At 46.3% G+C, this 18,951-nt stretch overlaps 1 long non-coding RNA gene across 8 annotated transcripts in view; it reads right to left on the bottom strand.

The window, feature by feature from the left end:
- The window catches only part of LOC100457480 (uncharacterized), a 215,420-nt gene extending 196,680 nt beyond the window's left edge, over positions 1–18,740 (bottom strand). For 3 of the 8 annotated variants that reach the window (XR_010141316.1, XR_010141313.1, XR_010141305.1), the window contains exon 1: positions 18,331–18,441. This is a non-coding gene — a long non-coding RNA (uncharacterized LOC100457480). Of the gene's footprint in view, positions 1–18,330 lie in introns of all 8 variants that reach the window. The other 5 variants (XR_010141319.1, XR_010141329.1, XR_010141317.1 and 2 more) reach the window with 5 other exon arrangements.
- Positions 18,741–18,951: the final 211 nt, after the last annotated feature.

The raw sequence follows: 18,951 nt of genomic DNA, 5'->3' as shown, positions 1-18,951 counted from the left end.
CCTGTACCACCACATCCCCATGCTGCTCCAGACAGCACTAATCTCCCATGACAGTGGGACCAAAGCAGTTCTTAAAGGTCCAATCCACTCAGTTCTTAAATGAAAAACAGTTGCCCATGAGTCACCCCCAAAGAGCTCCGCACATATGCCAAACATTCGATGTGCACTCTTTCAACTGATCCTTGAAACATCCCCTGAAGCTAGCACTATTATCACACTCATTTTGCAGCTGGGAAAAACAAGGCTCAGAAGGTAAAGTGACTAGAATCACATGCTGGTAAGGCACACAGCCATGATTCAGACCCAGGCCCTCCCTCTCTTGAGATGCATCACTTTGAAGACTCTTTCCTACTGTTTTCCTGTAGTTTCACCTGATGTGGGGAGAGAGCTCTGTTTTTCCAGTAACCACACTGTGAACGCAGCAGACAGCCACTTATATTCATGGATGATCTGAATAGTAAAAGTAGCCAATAGGCAAGGACAAAAATGCGGCCTGCATGATCCATTTCCCTTTAATTTTTAAAAGTCTCTTTCAACCAGGTCTCCTCAGAGTTCTTCATCCATCAGTAAATACGAACTAATGCCATATTGAGGGCCTTCAAATATACAGTGGGCCAAACCTTGTCCTTCCACTGGAAATACGCACAGGATCACGAGAGACATGGACCTAAATGGCAGGGGCCACGTAGGGGAAAAAAAGGGCAGCGTCTACAAGCTAAGAGGACAGAGCAACCAACACTGCCGGGTAAGTCAGAACAGGCTTTGAAGACCCAGCAGCTGGGTTCAAAGCTAAAATTGGATGGGGACTGGAGAGGGAGACAGAGGCGGAGGGTGACCGTACCTCTTACGACTGGTGATGGTGGCTGCCTCACCTCCCTGTGGCAGGGACCCTACTGCTACAATGGTTCAGACACCTCCCGCAGCCCTTCCTCCCGCACTCCAAGGATTTTCTCCATCCGACTCAAAGTCCACCATGAAACCAGCAGTGCTACTGCATCTAATCTCAAGGTCCCAGACAATGGGGTGTTTAGCCGGGAGTCCCACCAAGGGTTAAGAAACTGAACAGGAGGCTGGACGCAGTGGCTCACACTTGTAATCTCAACATTTTGGGAGGCCGAGGTGGGCGGATCACAAGGTCAGGAGTTTGAGGCCAGCCTGGTCAATATGGTGAAACCCCGTCTTTACTAAAAATACAAAAATTAGCCGGGCATGGTGGCACAACCCTGTAATCCCAGCTACTCAGGAGGCTGAGGCAGGAGAATCGCTTGAACCCGGGAGGCGGAGGTTGCAGCGAGCCAATATCATGCCACTGCACTCCAGCCTGGGCAACAGAGCAAGATTCCATCTCGAAAAAAAAAAAGAAAGAAAAAAGAAAAAAAAGAAAAGAAACTGAAGAGGAAGGGATGAAGGGATGAACATGCATGCACAGATAATGAAGATCCACCCTCCTCACGGCCGACCAACGTGAAAATACAAAGCCTGGGATGCCCAGAAAGGACTGTGTATGGAATACTAAAATGTGGTTGCATTTTGTGGAGTTGTGCCATATGTCTCCTTGACTTATCACCCAACACACAAAAAGAAGGCAAATTCCAAAAAGATGAGGCAGCCATAAAATTAAGATAGAGAATGCCATGGGTGATGTGCGGCCACAGATTAACTGAAATGGAATTTCCTCCTTAGTCACTGGAAGGCATAGGAACCCAACTCCAGGCAGGGAGGCCACTGAGCCACTTGAATCAGCCTCTTGTTCGCTGCTCAGAGGGAAACACAATCAGGAAGAAGCTGGGTGTGGAATGTGCTCCTTTCTGCAGCACTTTTTCATTTCTTCAGCTACCCCCCTCCCATCCCAATCCCCACCCCAACCATCCCCTCCTTACAACCACTGTAAAACCTTGCCTTGGAAATCCAAAATCCACAATTATTAGGGTGATAGCTTAGAAAACAGGGTCTGAAACAGTGAGGATTTCGTTGAAAAATATAAAGATTTAACACAATCTTTCTGCCATCTGGGCTTCCTGACCCAAATCTGATCATTGGCAGCGCTGCATACTAATCCAGGAATTCACTGACAATACGGTCTGAACTGTTTCAGTGGTGTTTTCCGCCCTACCAGCCCTGTCCACCCACCCCCTGTCCAGCATGCACCCCAGCCAGCCCACAGAGCTGCAGCAGAATTTCCTGTCATCCTCCGGAGTGCTGGCCACCACGGCTGATGACTTCCGGAGACCCTGCAGGAGAACAGGCACTGTAAACATAGCAGGCCCGTGTCACTTCCATCAGGCATAAAGATCCAGTCTCCTGAAGGCTAGAGTGCCTTCAAAGGGCCGGGCTGTCCATCTGGGACCAGAGCCCTGTCATTTACAGCACTGCATTTCGACATGTCTGGGGTAGGAAGCAGGCAGTCTGGAAACATGCTCAAGAGTGCCAGGGAAGGCCGGGCGCGGTGGCTCATGCCTGTAATCCCAGCACTTTAGGAGGCCGAGGCTGGCAGATTACCTGAGGTCAGGAGTTCAAGACCAGCCTGGCCAACGTGGTGAAACGCCGTCTCTACCAAAAAATAAATAAAAATTATCCGGGTGCGGTGGCACATGCCTGTAAACCCAGCTACTCGGGAGGCTGAGGCAGGAGAATTGCTTGAGCCTGGGAGAGGGAGGTTGAAGTGAGCCGAGATCGTGCCACTGCACTCCAGCCTGGCTGACAGAGCAAGACTCTGTCTCAAAAAAAAAAAAAAAAAAAAAAAAAGAGTGCCAGGGAAGGCTGGGAATCCCAGCTGAGTCCTTAATGGCTGGGTGTCTCAGCCTCTCCGAGCCTGTTTTCATATGTGTAAAATGAAGGTGATATGACATTTACATCTTTGGGTCGCTGAGAGAAATATTTAAATCCCTGCACATAGTAGGCATTCAATAAAGGGTAACAATTACATAAGAATGGTGACATTAACACCTGCACATTGACACCTCAACCATTATGCACAAGACCTTAACATCTGACAGAATGCATGGAAACAAGACTCAAGCATGAGACCCCAGAAGCATCGGGAAGGCACTGGATTCTCCGGATGGCAAAACAGAGTCCACCCCCCATCCCCCTCTCAACTCCTAGGAGCAGGGGACATCAGATGTGTCCTTTAAGCCACTTCTCACACCAAAGAGTTACAATCTGCTCAGCCACAGCCTGAACTTCCCCCAATTTCTCCTTTTACCATTATCTTCGGTGCTATCTCAACATTTATCATCCTCAGGAAGATGTAAAATGCTGGTGTTGTCTGAATTCAAAATGCAATGTCAACTGGAAACCTCAAAGCCATTTGGAGGATTTATTTTGGTGCTAACTAGAGAGCAAATGAAACCCCAGGAATGGCTTAATTAACCCCGTAAGCAGCAGCCAGGCATTTTCTTCCTGTCTGGTTCTGGCTCTCAAGGTTCCCTTAGGTTATCAGCAAGGACAAAGGAATTGACAGGGACAAGAACATAACGCAGGTAGTCATTAGGGTCTGTCCATGAAAGCAGAGTGGGGAAAGGAGCTCTCATTTGGAAGAAGACCAGTCCGGCTCTGCCCGAGATCTGCCATACACCGATTATGTGACCATCTGCAAGTTCCTAGCCCTCTCCAAACCGCTCTCAGGTTATAAGGATAACCAGGCTTCATGTATACTTGGTGCGTGTGGGGTGTTGTGCAAAATTTATCTTACTGAAACCTCAGACCCTTCCTACACAGAGCAACTAGTATAGCCCCATTTTACAGATGGGGAAACCGAGGTCAAGAGAAGTTAAATAACTTGCCTCAGATCACATCTGCAAATGGCAAAGCCAGGATTCAATCCAGGCCAGCCAGCTCAGGCCCCCGAAAGCCACTGCACTCTTGCACATGACACAAAAGACTCAGACTGTGATGTCAGGTAAATTCAAGATGGGAGATTCACTCAACCTCTATTTCCTCGCCTGAGAAATGGGGGTGACAGCAACAACCTCACAGTGTTGCTACAGCAATGAAATGAGGTGGAAGACATGTAAAATGACAGAACACAATTATATATACTCAAAAAAACCCCACGGGTCCTCAATTTTTTAGTACACTGCCCTGCACATAGTAGGTGCTCAACAAACATTCATACAAACATTCACCTGAGTTGAGGTGCTCATCTCAGAGATGACCAATGGATGTGAAAACCTTACAAAGTTGTTGTAAGGATTAAATGGTGCCAAAAATAAGAATTGCCAGCATGCTAAGACCACAGGAAATACATATCCCAAAGGAAATTCTCTTCTCCATGTGAGGCTCCCCCGGACATAACCCCCAGGGCACCACGCAGGTGGTCTATATCCCTGTAACCAATCAGTGCCCAGAAGAGATAGTGAAGCTCAGCACAAAAGAGCAGGTGAGAGCTCCCAGCCCATGGCATTTGCCCATGTTCCTGAGTGGGAGAGAGAAGGCATGCTAAAGCATCACCCCCAATGTTGCATCCCCCAAAATCACATTAAGTCATCAAGTCACAGACAGAAGCTAGTCCAGTTGGATTCCTAAATATTCTTCTGAGTGTTTGTGTGTTTTGAGGCTGGGGAAGGGCAGGGGAGAGAGAAACTTTTCCCCAAGGAAGCCAGGTACCTTTGACCACCACAGGGGCTCATCAGCAGATAGACCAAAGCACTGCAGACACACAAAACACAGCCTGGACCCAGGATGCTTGGCCATGGAAGTCAATACGAAGCCTGAACCTTAGTCCTGCCCTAGGACCTGCTCCTTGGACATACAGTCTGTGCGGGCACACAGGGCTCCTGGCTCAGAGGGGCCCGAGCTTGGTTTAATGCTCTGCTGTCAGCATCTAGAAATTCTTCATAATTTTTGCACAAGAGAGCCCATATTTCATTTTGCACTGAGCCCCACATATTACGTAGCCAGCCTGGCCTACCACAGACCAGCCAACAGGCCCAGGTGCTCCCCGTCACTGGCCTCAGTCTGTTAGTGGTAAAATGGAAGCATAATGCCTGCCTCACAGTTGCCAAAGCTGGCCAGGGACCCATACACTCAACACTTCATGAGTGTGAGACGCCATCCCCCTAACGGAGGGCCATGGTTTGCTGCCTGGCAAATGGGATTATTTTCCCAGGTATTGGCTACCACATGGATGTTTTGCAGGTATAACGAGGCCAGAGATAGACACACACCTCATAAAGATGGATGTTGACATCATCATCATCATCATCATCATCATCATCATCATCATCATCATCTTCATCTTCATCACCGTAAAACACTGAGCTGGCCCCAGAATGGCTCACATCATTTAGGGGTCTGAGAGTGCTGCACAGCAGGGCCAGGGGCAGTCAAATTCAACATTGGTACCAACATGCATCCTCTCTCCTGGTACCAACCTGCAAAATTGGATAACCCACCAGAACAAAAATATCCTTAAATCCCTAGTACCCAATAATAAAAGAAGATATTGCCCAGGCTACAGTAAGACCCCCCCCTCACAAGTGAAATGCCCCTACTGCATACCAAAGACAAGTCGTAAGTTCCTTAAGGATAGAAAACAAGGCTTCATACACACATAAATAACATAGCTAGTAATACTTCTAACCAAGGAGGTGAAAGATCTCTACAAGGAGAACTACAAAACATTGCTGAAAGAAATCAGACATGACACAAATAAATGGAAAAACATTTCATGCTCATTGATTGGAAGAATCAAAATCATTAAAATGGCCATACTGTCCAAAGCAATTTATAGATTCAATGCTATTTCTTTCAAACTACCAACATCATTTTTCACAGAAGTAGAAAAAACTATTCTAAAATTCACATGGAACCAAAAAAGAGCATGAATAACCAAAGCAATTCTAATAAATAAGAACAAAGCTACAGACCTCACATTACCTGACTTCAAATTATACTACAAGGCTACAGTAACCAGAACAGCATGGTACTGGTGCAAAAACAAATACACAGACCAATGGAACAGAGTAGAGAACCCAGAAATAAAGCTACTTATCTACAACCATCTGATCTTCAACAAACTTGACAAAAAGAGGCAATGGGGAAAAGACTTCCTATTCAATAAATGGTGCTGGGATAAATGGCTATCCATATGCAGAAGAAAATGAAACAGAACCCCTATTTATCACCACACAAAAAATAACTCAACATGGATTAAAGACTTAAATTAAGACTTCAAACTATAAAAATCCTAGAAGAAAACTGAGGAAATACCCTTCTCAATATAGTCCTTGTCAGGAATTTATGGCTAAGTCCTCAAAAACAACTGCAACAAAAACAAAAATTGACAATTGGGGCCTAATTAAACTAAAGGGCTTCTGCAAAGCAAAAGAAACTATCAAGGGAGTAAACAGACAAGCTACAGAATGGGAGAAAATATTCACAAACTATGCATTTGACAAAGTTCCAATATCCAGAATCGATAAGGAACTTAAATCAAAAAGCAAAGAAGCAAAAAATCCCATTAAAAAGTGGGCAAAGCACGTGGATGGACACTGCTCAAAAGAAGACATTCATGCAGCCACCAAACATGAAAAAATGCACAACATCACTAGTCATTGGAAAAATTCAAATCAAAACCACAATGAGATACATTTCATACCAATCAGAATGGTTTTCATTAAAAAGTCAAAAAATAACAGATGTTGGTGGGCCTGTGTAGAAAAGGAGACACTGACACACTGTTGGTGGGAATGTAAATTAGTCCAGCCACTATGAGGAGCAGTTTAGAGATTTCTCAGAGAACTCCAAGTTGAACTACCATTTGACCCACCAATCTCATACCTCGGTGTATACTCAAAGGAAAATAAATTATTCTACCAAAAGTACACACGCACCCATGTGTTCATGGCAGCACTATTCACAATAGCAAAGACATGGAATCAACCTAAATGCCCATCAGTGGTGGACTGGATAAAGAAAATGTGGCACATATACACCAAGAAATACTATGCAACCATATAAAAGAATGGAATCATGCTCTCTGCAGCAACATGGATGCAGCTGGAGGCCATTATCATAAGCAAACTAATGCTGAAACAGAAAACAAAATACTGCATGCTCTCACTTATAAGTGGGAGCTAAACACTGGGTACACATGGGCATAAAGATGGGAACAATAGATGCTGAGGACTACTAGAAAGGGGAGGAAAAGAGGGGGACAAGGACTGAAAAACTAACTATTGGGTACTATGCTCAGTACCTGGGTGATGAGTTCAATCATACTCCAAACTTCAACAACATCCCGTATACCTTTGTAACAAACCTGCACATGCATCTCTTGATTCTAAAATAAAAAGTGAAAAAAAAAAAGAAAATAGAACTTCAGCTCTGGAGCTCTGATGTAGCTCCAGAACATGCAGCCTCGCACAATTTCTTGCACACATCTGGAACCAAGTATACACAATGACAGCACTAGAAATGACTTGTGAACTGTCAAAGTGCTTGATGCTCAGTGGTATCATTCAATTCACAGGTAGGGTGAACGACCATCCCAGTTTGCACAGGACTGAGGAGGTTCCCAGAATGTTGGACTTTCAGTGCTAAAACCAGGAAAGTCTCTGGCAAACCAGGACAAGTTGGCCATTCTGTTCACAGGTATTATTTCTAAGGCCAAATGTGAACAGAGGTTACTCCTCAGTGGAGGGTTATGGGGCTCTTTTTCAACCATCAACACATTTCTACGCAGTCTAAGTTTTCACCAAAGATCTTGTATTAGTGTTATCATCATGGGAAGTGTTGAAGAAGTAAAAAGGTTATTTCATAGTATGCACTATCCACTACCAAATCCAAATTTTCTATTTCTAATCATACTTTTCTTAAAAAAAAAAAAAAAAAAAAAAAGTACCCTTGGCCAGGTGCGGTGGCTCAAGCCTGTAATCCCAGCACTTTGGGAGAACAAGGCAGGAGGATCACTTGAGCTCAGGAGTTTAAGACTAGCCTGAGCAACATAGTGAGACTCCATCTCTATTAAATATAAAATTAGAAATTTTTTGAAAAAACTCTTCTCAAACTGTCTGTTTAATCTTCCCTTGTGACTGGACATGGTGGTTCATGCCTACAATTCCAACACTTTGGGAGGCCAAGGTAGGGGGATCACTCAAGTTCAAAAGTTTGAGACCAGCCTAGGCAACATATCAAGATTGTCTCTCTCAAAATAAAAAGAAAGAAAAGAAAAGAAAAGAAAAAAAAATCATCCCTTGTTCGTTCCTGTCAGCTTTTTCCCACAGCATTCAACTTCCTTCCAGCAGTTTCCCCCTCCTGACCTTTACAGACCTGCTGCCCTGAAGTGTCCTTCTGGGCCACCGTGGGCATCTCAATCTTGTCTTTTCTAAAATGTGCCCGTGCTGTGGGCTTTGCTAGAAGCCCCAGATCCTGGCTGAGACAGGCTCATAAAGTGGTTACAGCAACTCTGGGTCCCCCACCCCTCTTCCTGCAATGGGTCACTTGGGTAACCCTCAGTGAGTGAGGGCCAGAGCCAGACTCCAGCCAGCCCCTCCAGCAGCCCTCTGCAGCAAGCCCAACTTCCTCCTCAGCTCTCCACCGTGCATCTAACTCCCCAAAAGCCCACAGCAGTGGTGCCTGGGACCTCTATGTCCAGCCTCATGATATCCAGCCAGGCCCAGACAACGCTGTTGGCTTCTTCACAAGTGTCTTCTCAACAGTAATGTCTTCATTCACACCCCCACTCCAGGCCCCTATTTCTTTTTTCTTTCTGCTGCTTCTGCAAGGGGCCCCCATTATGTTGCTCCTTCCACACCCAGACTCTGGACCTGCCCTGACACTTGCCTTGTCCCCTTCCAGAATTCATCCCGTTCAGGCGTGTCATGAGCTGGTACCTGGTGTCGGGCATGCTGACTGGCAGAGGGATATAGTGGTGAGCACCACCCATCCCTGCCTTCAAGAAGTTCCCAGGCTCTCAGGGAAGGAACCTAGGAAATAGTGCCAACTAGAGAGTCATGTGGCAACCTCCAGTCAGGCTGCAAATGTGCATGCTCTGTGCCCTGTACTCCTGGGACACACCCAGACATGCACCTGCAGCCCTGTGCCAGGATGCTCATGACAGCATTGTTTACAAAAGCAAAATTCTGGAAACAACCCAAGACTCTGTGGCATAGGGAATGAATGAACAAGCATAGTAGCATCATCTGCCCAGCATAATGCCGGGAGAAAAGAGGAAAGTGCAGACATCTTATACGTTATGTCACCTACCTAAGAATTTAAAAACACACAAAATGGTGCTACCAGTGATCTTCAAATAGATTTGTAATGAAATTGTAAGAGCATGACCTGTTATACCCCAAGTTCAGGAGAGGTACTTGTATGAAGAAAAGGATGGGGAATGGGAGACAAGGCTCATAGACTTCCCATTTATCTATTTTTTTTTTTATTATTATTTCTTTGAAGACAATAATCCAGGCTGGGTGTGGTGGCTCACACCTGTAATCCCAGCACTTTGGGAGGCCGAGGTGGGGGGATCATGAGGTCAGAAGATCAAAACCATCCTGGCTAACACGGTGAAACCCCGTCTCTACTAAATATATAAAAAATTAGCCAGGTGTAGTGGTACGTGCCTGCAGTCCTAGCTACTCAGGAGGCTGAGGTAGGAGAATCGCTTGAACCTGGGAGGTAGAGGCTGCAGTGAGCCGAGATTGCACCACTGCACTCCAGCCTGGGCAACAGAGCAAGACTCCATCTCAAAAAATAAATAAATAAATAAATAAGCAAATAAATAAATAAAGAAATAAATAAAATAAAGACAATGATCCAAAGCAAAGTATGCCACGTCATGAGCACGTGCTAATCCACGGGTGGGAATACGGCTTTCGTCACATTGCCCTTTGTGGCTTTCTGTTTTGTGTTTCAGAGCTAGATATTCACACTATGCAGAGATCACCCTGAAACTCCATAGCAGATTCTAAAATCCATGGAGGCTTTGGGAAAGACAGTGGAAAGCCGAGGAAGCCAGAGAGCTCCAGGCACTCACAGCACAAGAGGGAGGCAGACCACCAGATCATGAGGTCTCCACCAGTGCCTCAGCAGCCAAGCACTGCCTGGCCTGAAAGGAATGTGCTCTATGCCCTCACTTCCACCAGCTCCAGGCTCCCTCCCCGAATAATCAAAAGTCAGGCTCTGCTCCGCTCTCTTTTCCGGATGTCTCTGTGGATGAAATGCAATCCCACAGAGTGGTGTCATCCAGCTCTCAGGCAGTTTCCCAGAGGTGACTCATCTGTCCTCTCAACAAGCGCGTGAGGGGCACAAGACGAGGACTGTCATCCCATTGAGAGATGGGGAGCCAGAGCCTCACAGAAGTCCCAAGAACTGCCTGAGCTGACTCAACAGCCGGAAACTAGGACAGTCACAAAGTCAATCTGACTTCCAAATTTAAATGAGATTCAGGGCTTACTATGCGTCATGTTCAGAGAGGGGAGATGGACAACTGGCCAGTTTTACCTCCCAGATCATCTCATTTTCACAATAACAGGCTTCCCAAAGGAGCAAGCGAAGGCCCAGAGAGGCCAAGTGTCCTCCCTTAGCTCACAGAGCCAGAAAGCCTCAGGGATTTTCTAACATGCCTCAACAACCTCCCCAGAGCATTTCTCCATCAGGAAAACTATTTTTATTATGGGTATCCTTATTTTCCCTGCAAACACAACAAGAAGCTTCTGGGGCCCCCCAGTGAGCAGAAAGCTGAGAGCTGGGGGCCAGCCAGTGTTTATTTGTTTATGCCATCATCTCCCACTGAACCCAGTTCCAAGCTACTGAGTGACTCAGAGACCTGACCACCAACAGCTGTTCTTTGGTTGGAGCCAGATAAGCCAACGGGGGTGGGGGCGTCCATTGCACTTCCCAGTAATCAGGTAGGACACACTCTTTCTGTCCAGTACCCCCACCCCTTGGGGAGTGATAAACGGTGACAGACAGATGAGAGGGAAAGACCCCCATCCCCAGCAACTACACTGGAAATCCAGCTATCAGCATGTGGCCACTATTTTAACAAGGCTACAAGACAGAGAGAGAGGGAAGAAGCCCCGACGTCACCGCCTCACCCCCCACCACAGGGAAATAATCTGCCTCCTGGGAAGGTGAGAGGGAAGAGAGCCACCAGGGCCACTGGAATACAGGTTCCAGCCAAGGCCACCCTGAGGCCCAGAGTCTCAGGAATGGGCCATGTTTGGCTCCAGTCTAGTGTGGCCCATCAATTATGGTGACTTCACTGCCTCAGTCTGGTCTCCAGCATGATAAGTAAAGGCGCTTCCCTGCCTAGCTTGGTCTCCAAAGCCTTTTCCCTGAAGGTTCCCTGAGCCAGAAACAGAATGTATCTTGAGGCTTTACCTGTCCTCAAAAGCCTGATCTCTGCATCCTACTCCACTCATTTTAACTGAAAGCACCACTCAGGTCCAAAGGACAGAATAATGAATCTTTCTTTCCTTTATTTTCTTTCTTTACATTATTTTCTTTCTTTACAGTCTTTTCTTTCTTTACATTCTTTTCTTTCTTTCTTTCTTCCTTCCTTCGTTTCTTTCTTTCTTTCTTTCTTTTCTTTCTTCACGCAGGTACAAAGGACAGAGTATCTTTCTTCACTCAGGTTCAGAGGACAGAATAATGAATCTTTCTTTCTTTCCTTCTTTCTTCCTTCCTTCCTTCTTTCCTTCCTTCCTTCCTCTCTCTCTTTCTTTCTTTCCTTTCTTCCTTCCTTCCTCCCTCTCTCTTTCTTTCTTTCCTTTTTCTTTCTTTCCTCTGTCCTTTCTTTCTTTCTTTCTCTCTCTCTCTCTTTCTTTCTTTCCTTCCTTCCTTCCTCTTTCTTTCTTTCTTCATTTTTGGAACTGGGCCTTCTTCTTCTTCATTTTTGGAACTGGAACTTCTCACATAGCCCCTTCATCTGCTCTTCCTATGGACAGCTGAGAATCATTTTCCAACTTTATCAAATATGCTCCCTTCTCTTAAGATAGCCTGCCCTGGTTGCTCCCTATGTCTCTCGCAGGCTAACCAGGCGCTGTAGGGAAGAGGCCCAAATGCACCTACCTGGCCCAGATATCCAGAGGCCAAGGCCACGGTCCTGCCCCACAGCGTGAGAGTTCTTCTTTGCAGTGCCTACAAACCTATGCTTGCCCCCAAACTCTCTCAGGGATAACGGGGTTGGGGAAAGGGTGGAAGGTCAAACAGAGACCCTCTTGGAATCTGTTCCCTTCATTAACTTTGGAATTCCACAGGCCAGTGTTTTCTCAAGGCTTGTTACACTGAATACTCCCCCAGGAGGAGGGGGCTGCAATCTTCACACCCACAGGCTCTAGCTGGGAAAGCCAGGAGACAGCTTCATGGAGTGAGGTCAGCCACCGCCCGCCCAGCCCCCAGGTGGACGAACTAACATTTAGAGAGCAAACACTAAATAGCTAGCATTAGAGTAACAAACAGAGATTCAGAGGTGTTATGGTTTGCAGATGAAGAAAGTGAGGCTCAGAGAGATTAAAACACTTGAGCACACTGGGGCCTGTGGGGCGGGGGCGGGGGGAGGAAAGGCATCAGGAAAAGTAGCTAATGCATGCTAGGCTTAATACCTAGGTGATGGGGTGATAGATGCAGCAAATCACATGGCACACGTCTACCATGTAACAAACCTGCACATCCTGCACATGTACCCCAGAACTTAAAATAAAATAAATACATACATAATAAATAAAAATAAAATAAAATCCCTTATACAGAAAAAAATAAAAATAAAAACTTGAGCAAGATCACACAGCAGGTATAAAACAGCAGAGCTTCAAAACCTGATTTAGTTTTGTTCTAAAAACCACACTCTTCAAATAATTGTAGCTATCAGTCAAAGAGGGCCAAGATTTCATGACACAACCACTCTTGAGACAGGACGCTGAGTGACTGTCCCTGAAGCCCAGGCCTGCCAGACCAAAAGCCCACTCAAGTTAGCATTGAGGCCTATGTGTAATTCAGGGATGGAACAGTGTGTCTGATACCATTCTAAACTGACCTCCCAAAACTCTCTAAACTGACCTTCCAAAACTGTCACTGAGACCCCTCCTTGTCAATGCAGCACCCCCTGCCAAAATGCACACGCCTTTACGTTTTACTATGTATGGATATCAGAGCCTAGGACATAGTAAGTCCTCAATAAATGTCTGCTAAATGAACAGTAAGGGAACTAGCCATGTGAAGGCCATCTTCTAAGTTTACTGTAAAAGCCTAATGAAAGCACTGCGCATATACTGCTTAACAAGTCTCACAGAAATATTACATCTTGTAACAATTTTTTCTTCAGTGTTTATGACCCAGGAGAAGTTTCTGCCTTTCAAAGACAAACATGTTTCCTTTATTTAGGCCAAGGACAAACTACAGCTTAAAGACCCATTGCCAGTTCTGGTAAATAAAGTTTTATTGGCACACAGCCATACCCACTCATTTACATATTATTTATGGCTACTTTCCAGATACAAAGGCAGAACTGACAAGCAGTACAGAGCTGCGTGGCCTGCAAAGCTGAAAACATTTATCACCTAACCCTTGATATAAAAAGTTTGCCAATCCTTACTTTAGACACAAATATAACCTACTTAGCATGTTGTGTTAATTAGGAAGCTCAGAGCTAAATGTAATATTAAATTTTAGTAACTCACTCATCTTCAATATTTTTTATACCTTTATGCCTATATGCTTTGATCTTCTAATCCCATTTTAAAATTTTATTTAAAAAAACTAGTATGCCCTGAGTACATATTATATGCCTGGCACTGAATGAAGCCTTTTAATACGTTCTCTTATTTAATTCTCATAATAAACTCATGGGGTAGGTAATATTATCATTTATTTATTTATTTATTTATTTATTTATTTATTTATTTGGGAGATGGAGTCTCACTCTGTCACCCAGGCTGGAGGTGCAGTGGTGCAATCTCGGCTCACTGCAACCTCTGCCTCCCAGGTTCAAGTGATTCTCCTGCCTCAGCCTCCTGAGTAGCTGAGATTACAGGCGCATGCCACCAAGCCCAGCTAATTTTTCTATCTTTAGTAGTGATGGGGTTTCGCTATGTTAGACAGGCTGGTCTTGAACTCCTGACCTCAGGTGATCTGCCCACCTCGGCCTCCCAAAGTGCTGGGATTACAGGTGTGAGCCACTGTGCTCAGCCCTTACCTTCAATTTATTGAGACTAAATGAATGAAATGAATACATGAATAAGTCACCAATTGATTGCATAGTGGAAATATTTACTATTTCATAATTCAATCCCAGAGAATAATTAACTCAGGAATTGACTGAAAAACTTTGGGTGCTCAATGAATACAACAGGCAAGGCTGAGATAGTAACTGCAGGCAATTTGAGCTGAATTATAGGATTGTAAAGTGCTATCGTTCTGGGATCTTTATTGTTTTCAATCTAGCTTCAGACCAAGCCGGGCAGTCACTTCATCATGAATCTTCAGGATTTGGGGAGAATCAGCAGACATGACACAGAGCTACTACTCAAGTCACAGGCTCAGACACTGCCTCCAGTGGCATGGCCAGAGCCACAACAGCCAGAGTACCGCAAATAGAAACAATTACCGGTGCCCCAATGTAGTCCTCTTCAGGAGGACTAGATCCACATGTCACTAACAGTATTTTTGAAAAGTTGACCTTTTCTTAAGTACCAACATCCTAAGCACAATTATCTGCAAAATCACAGGTCTCACGTACTAATTGTTGTCTTTTTATAATTTGAGTTAAACACAAAACAATTTTTTTATTCTTATCTATAACGTGAAATCATCTTGCATTGCTCATTAGCACACTTTGAGAAACACTGGCTGGACAGGAGTAGGGGTGTCGAGGCTGACAGATGGGACTGCAAACACCAGCTACTCTGCTCTCTCCATCAGTAACCGTGGCAGCTTTCTGGATCTCACTGAACCTCAGTGTGTTCATATGTATAAGGAGGAGACACACCCCCCTCGCCAGATTAGAAGGTGAACTGGCACATTCCAGGTATTCATACACACCAGCTGTTAAGCAACCTTGGGCTGTTCACCGAAGAACCCCTGGAGATGATCAAGTCACAGCCTTTCCCTCATTGCCACCCTGGGTAGACCATCAGGGGCTCCAGGCACCCCATGGGGAACAGGTCCAAGATGCCAGGCCATCTCCAGGAACCTGGCCAGGATGTCATTGTGGGTGGCAGGGCAGCCCGTACGACTAGAGAGTGTGCTGTCAATAATTCCAGGAGCCCATCAAGTGAAAACAACACAGGTTGGGACTGCTGTAGCAGCAGTCAGGGATAACAGGGCTCTTCTAAGTGGCTGAAGGCAGGCTCGTGACATGAAATCAGAACAGCAAGTTCCTGCACCACAGTAGAAATGCAAACTGTTCAGGCAAAAGTCCAGGGAAAACTGGGAGAGCCAGCCTTGGATGCATGATGCACCAGCAGCACCAGCACCCACCATCTAATTGATGAGTGTGGGAGCCACTAGGCCTGGCTTGCCCAGCTACATCCTCGTGTGCACCTGCCGTCCCAGAGTAAGTGATATAGCACCCCTTTCACTCTCAAGTCTCCCGGCTGAGAAGAGAAATTAGCCAGTTTCTCTATGAATGAATGTACTAAGGCCCAAAAAGGAGAGGTAGTTTGCCCAAGGTCACAGTCACCAGTGGCCAAGAAGGGAGAATGTGCATCTCTCAGCTCCAGGCAATGTTGTGCAGTGGCTTTGGAGTCAGACAGGGCTGTCCAAATGCTGCCTGTATTCCCTGGGGACACTTGATTTCCCTCTGGGTGCTCCAGTTACTTCAACAGTAAAACAGGCCAGGCAAGGTGGGTCACGCTTGTAATCCCAGCACTTTAGGAGGCCAAGGCAGGCAGATCACTTGAAGTCAGGAGTTCAAGACCAGCCTGGCCAACAAAAATTAGCCAGGCATGGTGGCGCACGCCTGTAGTCCCAGCTACTTGGGAGGCTGACGCACGAGAATCACTTGAACCAAGGAGATGGAGGTTGCAGTGAACCGAGATTGCGCCACTGCACTCCAGCCTGGGTGATAGAGCAAGACTCAGTCTCAAAAAAAACAACAAAAACAAAACAAAACAAAAAACAGTAAAACGGATAATCACCATAATGGTGCACATCTCATAGCTCTGTTTTGAGGTTTGAATGGAAAAACATGTGCTGTGTGCCCTGTAGAGAGCATGGCTTAATAAATGGAGATTATTACTACATCAGCGTCCTTGCTGACACATAGAAGGAATCTTATTCATTGCCATAACCATTCTGTGTCCTTTGGTGTCTGAGCCCACTCTGGCCCTACTGTGAAGAGTGGGAGATAACCCAGACCACCACAATTGGGTTGTTCTAGGCAGTAACTGATAAAAGGGGAAAAAACAGAGCTATGGACCATGTGATAAGTGAGGCACAGCTGCCACCACGATAGGGTGTGGGGAGAGGGCAGGAAGGGGTGAGAGAGGACTGGGAAGGCACAAAGGAGTGGGGAGTATCTGCCTCTGTCTTTCCCAACTGACCCCCTCCCATCCCAGAACCTCTCTGCTCACCGCTGAGAGCCTCTCTCCAGACCCTCAGCAGCCCCCTGAAATGGCTCCTCTGCCTGCCCCTACGTGACCACAGTCAAGCACAGCCCAGCACCTGCTGCAGCTCACCGTCACACACACCCTTCCCAAGACCGCAAGGAAAAGTCTTCAGCAGAAGGCGCCTTGTTCGGTGTAAAACACGAGGCAGTTCTCAGCTTCTGGTTCTGTCTTCTCCTGGATAAATAACCTTGGGGAAGGTACATGGCCCCTCAGAGCCTCCAGGTGCTCAACTGTATAATGGATACACCATTGCTCTCCTAGTGGGATTGCTGGGCTAAGTCATATATATACTCAACAAAAGAGTGTTTCCCTTCTGTCTGACCTTTTCAAAGAAACCAAGAGAAAACCACAGAGAGTCACCATATTTGAACAAGGCAACTGTGATGCAACAAATAAAATGCCTACTATGTGTCTAGCCTGTGTGCAAGGCAAATGCATTTCCTCAACTCAGAAAGATTACTTTCTAGTGTGAGAGAAAGACAGGAAACCCAGTAAATTGCACAGATGAATATACAATTAGAACATATCTAAGAGCTATGGGTGAGAACAGCATGTAACACCCAGAGGGACGTTATTTACTCTAGGAGGTCAGGAAAGCCTGTCTGAGAAAGTGCTGTCGGGCATGAGCAGAATTAGGAATCCAATCAAAATCAGACTCAAGGCCCCACCCCAACTGTGGTCTTGGCCGCCACCTGCCAGGTGGCCTCAAGTGGTCTGAGAGCTGGCTCACTTGCTGTTTGAGCTGCAACTCTCCTTTAGGCAGCTTGGCACCACTCATTGCTCAGAGTTAGCAGCCTCCCAGGCCACCAGGCCTGGACCCGAGAGGCCAGTCCTTCCACTTGTCAGCTGCAGAACTGCAACAGGCCTTTGTGGCCAACCCAGATGCTCCCTCCCTCCAGCTGGCATGAAACTCCATTTCCTCATCGGCCACTGACTTGTCACTCTGCCTTCCCATGGACTGCAGGGAAACTGTGACCTTTAATCAACTGTCCACGCCAACCAGCTGTGCCCAGGTCAGAGTCCAGCACTGCCTCCCTGGCTCTGCTCAGAAAGATCATCAGGGCCAAGAAATGTCCACCATCCCCAGAAGCTACCCCCAGCCAACATCACCCACCACACGCTGAGTGTCTGTCATGTGATCAGCATTTCAATGTCTACTTGGCGATCTTCAACTCCAGTCCTGTGACATCTGATAATACTTAACCCTTCACTGCAGGGAAAGGAATCCATCAGTCTGCATGGAGGCACGCAGTGTGTATGTGTAAAAGAGTCACACCCAGGCCTGTCTGCCTCCACATGCATCTGCCCACATACAACCCTCACAGTACCAGCCATATGGCCTTATGTTGTTCCTAGCTCTGAGCACAGAGCCAAGAAATTATCCCCCCATGCATATCTTTCCATTGAATCTCCCATGTCTTCATTCATCAACAATCCTGTCTTAATTTACCCTTTCTGCAGTATGAGAGACTGTGCCAAATGCCACACAATGTCTAAAGGACACAGGACCAACAGCAGAGGCACTTTATAGGGAGGTAGATGGTGACAGATACGTAAACTGGGAACATCAGAAAATGGTGACAGGTACAATAACACACGTCAGGGCAGGGAACAGTAACGGCTTCCAGGAAGGACTTCTTTAGTTCCATCTGTCTCCCCCAGGCACCCAGCATCACACCAACCACACAGAGGGTGCTCATTAAATGCCACCTCATTGAGACAACCAGCCACATCCCAGTGAACCCTCCGCGACCAGCCAGGACAGCCTCACCTCAAGCCCAGCTGAGCGCCGAATAGAACGTGCATCAGATGCTTCACCAGGAAGAGTCGGGGTCTTATATTCCATAGGGAGACCCAAAGGAAGTTGGCAGAGATCTAAGTAAACAGAGATCTCAACCCTCACAGCCAGCTGCGGTCCTTCGTCCCCCATGGACATCCAAGCTGTAAGAATCCATGAGGCATTCAGCCAGGGCCTCCTTTAAAACCACTTTTAGTATCCTGAAATGTGCCGGACGTGTGTCATTCCAGTGCATGGTTCCACCAGCGTTATTCCCCAAACCACTGAAGATCACTGTAAATCCATCAGGCTCAGAAAATACTTGAACGAAGCTCCATGCAGCTGACAGGCACAGCCATCTTGAGGGGCATCCTTTTAATCTCCTTCTGGCCAAAAGATCAGGCCTGCAACAGGGAAGAAGAAAAAAACAGTCTTGTCACAGTCACTGACCCAGAGCAGTATTCAGTCACTCTTTCCTCCTTGTGTTTGGCCCTAACAGAGTGTAACTCACTAAAAATAATTCTCCATAACTGGTAACACACAAAGTTGAGACTGGTGTCCAGGGAGGCCTTCAGGTGAGAGCTGCCTCCCCTGCGGTACCAAGGACCTCTCAGA

This window comes from Pongo abelii, chromosome 7 (assembly GCF_028885655.2).
Source record: "Pongo abelii isolate AG06213 chromosome 7, NHGRI_mPonAbe1-v2.0_pri, whole genome shotgun sequence".
Classification (NCBI taxonomy): Eukaryota; Metazoa; Chordata; class Mammalia; order Primates; family Hominidae; genus Pongo; species Pongo abelii.
This window is presented reverse-complemented; position numbering and strand designations above follow the sequence as displayed.